The sequence below is a fragment of the Staurois parvus genome, unplaced genomic scaffold (genome assembly GCF_062004578.1).
Source record: "Staurois parvus isolate SC_StPar_1 unplaced genomic scaffold, SC_StPar_1.0 ptg000159l, whole genome shotgun sequence".
In the NCBI taxonomy this organism is placed as follows: domain Eukaryota; kingdom Metazoa; phylum Chordata; class Amphibia; order Anura; family Ranidae; genus Staurois; species Staurois parvus.
The window spans coordinates 2,842,662-2,848,970 of record NW_028317955.1 but is presented as its reverse complement, the minus strand read 5'-3'; the positions used below and the strand labels follow the sequence as shown (position 1 = coordinate 2,848,970).

The 6,309-nt window shown below is 42.4% G+C and overlaps 1 pseudogene; it reads right to left on the bottom strand.

Moving 5' to 3' along the window:
• Positions 1 to 294: 294 nt before the first annotated feature.
• On the bottom strand, positions 295 to 387 carry LOC149463140 (U2 spliceosomal RNA; annotated as a pseudogene).
• Between the last annotated feature and the right edge of the window lie 5,922 nt (positions 388 to 6,309).

Below are 6,309 nucleotides of genomic sequence, written 5' to 3'. Positions count from 1 at the left end.
TTGTCGCAGAGGATTTCTCAGGAGGGCTTCCAAGAGGTCTTCAGCGGATTCCTTCTCCTTCTTCTTCCTCGGCGGCTTCACTCTTGCTTAGCCTTTGAAAAGGCTATTGAGCGTCTACTGCCCGGAGGTAGTAACGCAGAGTGAACAAGGGGGGGGGAAGATCACAAACTCGTTCTGTGTGGGGGCTAAGCCTCAAACCCAATAGCAGCAAGCAGGTGAAGCCGAATTTAATCGACGATCCTACCAGGCCGAGTAGAGGGTACCCCACACAGACCAAATGGCTGGGATAGATACAAGTGGTTCTCAACGTCCTAGCTGGAAGCAGGGACACCCCTAAAGGCAAGGTCGATACTACACTTGATCTTAGCCAAAAGGCCGAGAAGCGATGATGATTGGTCACAATTCCTCCCAATGACACTCATGATGGGTCACAATTCCTCCCAATGACACTCATGGTGGGTCACAATTCCTCCCAATGACACTCATGGTGGGTCACAATTCCTCCCAATGACACTCATGATGGGTCACAATTCCTCCCAATGACACTCATGGTGGGTCACAATTCCTCCCAATGACACTCATGTTGGGTCACAATTCCTCCCACTGTCACCAATGATGAGGTGCTATTTCTTTCTCTGACAACATCCTGGTGCATTGTTTATTCCCACGCACATCAGGACCTTTTCTTCTCCCAATAGCCAAAGTCCGTGCCCCCAATTCCTCCTAAAACAAACAAACGGGGCACTTTTGGTGGTACCTCCAGCCTCTTAGCTGTATATTAGGGATGGTCTATATGTCGAACATTGGTTGTTCATGTGCTCACTAAACACATGAACATCTGGGCCGTTTGCCCGCGCGCCCCACAATGTAATACGCTCTGGCGGCACATTGTAATTGGCCAAAGCATTGCATCTGACAACAGGTCAGGTGCAATACTTTGACCAATCACAGCTGAGTTAACAATAAGAGCCATGATCGGCCAAAGTCTCAGCTAGCGGTGATATCATCAATAGCTTCGCCCAATAGTGGATGACAGTTCTCACTGTTTCCAGTCAGACGTACACCATTGGCCGGAGCTAGCAATGATGTCACCGCTAGCTCCCACCCAATTGTTTACCTCTTGACTCCTAAATGTCAGATAGCGGCGAGTTCTTGGCAGGTTTATTTCATTTCAGCAAGTCGGCGGCGGCGTGATAACGCTGGACGCCGTGATTGAAGATGGATTACAACGCTGGAACCGTTTTTTTTCCCCATAAAGAACGTGTCAAAAACTTGTATTTTTCTTCAATAAAGGATTTTTTCAAAACTCTGGTCTCTATCTTTTCACTCTTTTACCCTTTAGTGAAAGGGTAGGGGTACAAGGGTAGGGGTACAAGTGCCCCTTACTCATTCACAAGGGGAGGCAACATTAAGGCACCCCATTATTTAAAGGGGTACCCTGATGCTAATGAACCTCCTGCCCGCAACCACCCGGCCAGGGTTGTGGGGAAGAGGCCCTTGTCCTCATCGGAATGGGAACACCGTCCCTATGCTGTGGGCACAAGGCCTGGTAAGACCCGGGGGGGGGGGGGGGGGGGGCACTCGTTCGTCCCTCCTTTTTTTGGCCTGCCAGGCCTATGGTCATATCAAGGGTCTGGTAGGAATATAGGGAGGACCCCCATGCTTCCCCTCCCCATTCTGAGGGGGTTTGGTTCCTCTTAAAGGTTCTACCAGGCCTAAAGGGCCTGATATGGCTTTTAGGGGAACCTCATGCACTTCCCCATCCCCCAATTTTGGGAGGTGGGGTTCTCCTTAAAAGTCTTACTAGGCCTAAAGGGTCTGGTGTGGCCTTCAGGGGGAACCCCACGCATTTTAAAAAAAAACATGTTTTACTGTGGGCTCCCTCCTAACCTTCCTCCTAAAGGATATACTAGGAGGGGGGACCCCACGCTGGTTTGTTGTTTTTTTTAATTAAAAATTAAATATTTTTTTAAAATGTCAGTCCTGCTGCAGCAGATTCTGTACATTGTACAGATGTGCAACTTTGCAGGTGGTTTAAGGGGAACCCCCAGGCATGATATTTAAGGAATTTTTCAATTTATTTTCTTTTAATTTAAGCAATGAAAAATGACTACCCCTTTAAAAATTGTACTTTTTGAAATGTTTTCTGATTCATGTCCCTTTTATGGCCAATAACTTGCATGGGCAGCACAGTGGCTAAATGCATATTTGCATGTTCTCCCTGTTCCTGTGTGGGTTTCCTCCGGGTACTTCGGTTTCCTCCCACTCTCCAAAGACATGCTGGCAGTTTAATTAAATCCTATCTAAATTGGCCCTAGTATGTGTATGTATGAATGTGAGTTAGGAACCTTAGATTGTATGCCCCTTGAGGGTTAGGGAGTGATGTGAATGTACAATATATATGTAAAGCGCTGCCTAAATTGACGACACTATATAAGTACCTGAAATAATAGTATAAGCCGTTAAAAAAACCTCAAACTTCGTCATAAATTTTGGCCAAAATGTATTTTTCTACATTTCTTTGGTAAAAAAAAATCCCAATAACTGCATATTAATTGGTTTGTGTGAAAGTTATAGCATCTACAAACTATGGTATGGCTCAGGCATCACTAAATGGTGGACTGGGGTCTGGATGCGGACCGAGTCACTGTCCCATCGGGACCCATGCAGTCCTGCCATTTAAGAGCCTTTTCTTTACCCAACTGTCTCACGGTCATCCTCACAGAGCTGACAGCGGAAGGCAGGACAGTTCTGTAATCTGGGGGGGGGCTGAGGACAGAAATGTGGGGGGATGATGCACTTGACTCACACTGTAGCAGCAAAGCTACAGTGCGCCAGTCATTAAGTGGTTAAATAATGGTGATAAAGTCTATATTACAGTCAAAGTATTTCTTTGACTGTAATATTTATTACAGTCATGATTATGTTTTCTTCTGTCTCCATTTTTATATAAAAGAAAACAGAATAGCTGTATATAGTGCATTATGTATAAATGGGGTTTTGTAAAAAGCAAGTAACCAGTAAAAATGATGACCAAGATAAGTATGAGGGGATATGGATAATAATAAAGATTGCAAGTCTAACAAAATCTAACAGATTACAAGTTGAAATAAATCTAGAGGGAGGAGGCAGGAGTGAGATAACCAATAAAGGATGTGTTTGTAAAGTCTCTAGGTTAGAGGGGGTCGTAAGGGAATTAACCGACTTGTAATTGGACCTTTAGGGGTTTATTTACTAAAGCTGGAGAGTCCAAAATCAGACTCCCTTCTGCATAGAAACCAATCAGCTTCTAACCTCAGCTTGTTCAATGAAGCTTTGGCAATGAAACCTGGAAGCTGATTGGTTTCAATGCAGAAGGGAGTCTGATTTTGGACTCTCCAGCTTTAGTAAATAAACCCCATTGTGTCCATGGAAGATTTATTTTTTTTCCACATGTTTCTGGAAAATGACAAAAACTTTTTTTTTTTTTTACACAAAATTGTGATTTAAATGGTTTATTTCTTGCACAAGCCATGGGTATATGTGGAATTACACCCCAAAATACATTCTGCTACTTCTACCGAGTATGAGGATACCACACGTATGAGACTTTTTGGGAACCTAGCCACATACAGGAGCCTGAAATCCAATGACCACTTTGAAAGCCTGAAGGTGTGTAACTTCTTCATTTCACTTCCTCACTACCTATCACAGTTTTGAAGGCTCTGACATGCCAGGATAGAACCAACCCCCCCAAATGACCCCTTTCTGGAAAGTAGACACCCCAAGGAATTTAAAAAGGAGGCATGGTAAGTATTTTTCAGATCTCATTTTTTCCTCACAAGGTTTTGAAATATAAAAAAGAAAAGAAAAAATATGTTTTTGTTTTCTTTCTTCATTTTCCAAAAACTTGTGGCAACAAATGGGATCTGCAAAATACTTACCATGCTTCTTATCAAATTCCCTGTCTATTTTCCAAAAATTGGTCATTTGGGGGGGGTTTGGTGCTATTCTGGCATTCCAGGGCCTCCGAAACTGTGATAGGTAGTCAGGAAGTGTAACGAGGAAATAAAGCCCTTTAAAAGCCTGAAGGTGCTTATTGGATTTTGGGGTCCTATACTTGGCTAGACTGCCAAAATGTCTCTCACTTGTGGTACCCCCACACTCGGGAGAAGTAGCAGAATGTATTTTGGGGAGTAATTCCACATATACATATGGCTTGTGTGAGCAATAAATTATTTAAATGCCAATTTTGTGTAATTTTTTTTTTGTCATTTTCCAAAAACTTGTGGTAAAAAAATAAATTATTCTATTGATTCAACATGCCTCTCAGCAAATAGTTTGAGGTGTCTATTTTTCCAAAAAGGGGTCATTTTGGGGGGTGGGGGCATTTTATGCCCAGCATTAGAAGTTTATGCCACACATCATTCACTCTTCTAACCACCTGAAGACCAAGCCCTTTCGGACACTTTTTGTTCACATTAAAAAATCAGTATTTTTGCTAGGAAATTAAAGTGAACCCCCAAACATTATATATTTTTTTAGAGCAGACATCCTAGTAAATAAAATGGTGGGTGCTACAATTTTTTATCTCACATATTACTTACACAGCGATTTTTCAAAGGCAATTTGTTTGAAAAATATACACTTTTTTTAATTTTAATGCACAAAAACACAATATATTGGCCAATTATTTGGTATGATATAAAAGATGATGCTATGCTGAGTAAATAGATACCAAACATGACATGCTTTAAAATTGCGCATGCCCTGTGCAATGGCGACAAACTGCATACATTTTTAATATCTATAGGCAACGCTTTAAAAGCCTTTACAAGCTACCATTTTAAATTTACAGAGGAGGTCTAGAGCTATAATTACTGCCCTTGATCTGATGTTCATGGCGATACCTCACATGCATGGTGCAGTCGCTGTTTCCATACTGGCACAGGGTCAACGCTCACAACCGCAGGTGTGCGCGGATGGGCGAGGGTACTTTTTTTTTTTCTTTTTCTGATTTATTTAATTATTTTTACAGTGTCCCTTTAATTTTTTTTTTTTTATCACTTTTAATGCTATCTTAGGGAGGGGGGCGACATTTTCTCCCGCTGCTTGTAAAAGCAATCCTGCAGCTAATTAGCCACTAGAAATGCTTTTACATGAAAGCCCATTGCCGGCTGAAAAAAATGATACCAGGATGATGCCTGCAGCTGCAGGCATCACCCTGGTATAACCATTCAAAGTCCAGTGATGTACCAGTACGTCGCTGGTCCTTGTTGGGTGTATATGCTATGTTTTTTTTTTCTTTATGCAGCCTGTGGGCTGAATGAAAAAAAAGAGAAGAAATCTCTGCCAGAAAAAGTGCGTGGTATGCCCACCATTAGAAAACCTCCCTGCATCCACCCACTTCTAATGGTGGGCACACATGAAATGTGCCAACAAATATAAAATATATATGCCGAAGCATAGGGGCCATCCACCCACTGGCCACCCCAGGCCCCCATGCTTTGGCATATATTCTCTTTTTTTTAACTGCGGATGAAAAATCTCATCCAACAGCACTGCACACACCTACTTATGTCTATTCTGAGAGCAAGACCCTGTTGCTGTCAGAATAAACAGGTCAGTGCTGCAGTTTGACATTCCTACAAAGAAATCAACAATGGTTAACAATAAAACAAACTCAATAAAACAACTTTATAAGGAAAAGTGTGTTGTGGTATGCCCACCATTAGAAAACCTCCCTGCATCCACCCACTTCTAATGGTGGGCACACATGAAATGTGCCAACAAATATAAAATATATATGCCGAAGCATAGGGGCCATCCACCCACTGGCCACCCCAGGCCCCCATGCTTTGGCATATATTCTCTTTTTTTTAACTGCGGATGAAAAATCTCATCCAACAGCACTGCACACACCTACTTATGTCTATTCTGAGAGCAAGACCCTGTTGCTGTCAGAATAAACAGGTCAGTGCTGCAGTTTGACATTCCTACAAAGAAATCAACAATGGTTAACAATAAAACAAACTCAATAAAACAACTTTATAAGGAAAAGTGTGTGGTGGTATGCCCACCATTAGAAAACCTCCCTGCATCCACCCACTTCTAATGGTGGGCACACATGAAATGTGCCAACAAATATAAAATATATATGCCGAAGCATAGGGGCCATCCACCCACTGGCCACCCCAGGCCCCCATGCTTTGGCATATATTCTCTTTTTTTTAACTGCGGATGAAAAATCTCATCCAACAGCACTGCACACACCTACTTATGTCTATTCTGAAAGAAAGACCCTGTTGCTGTCAGAATAAACAGGTCAGT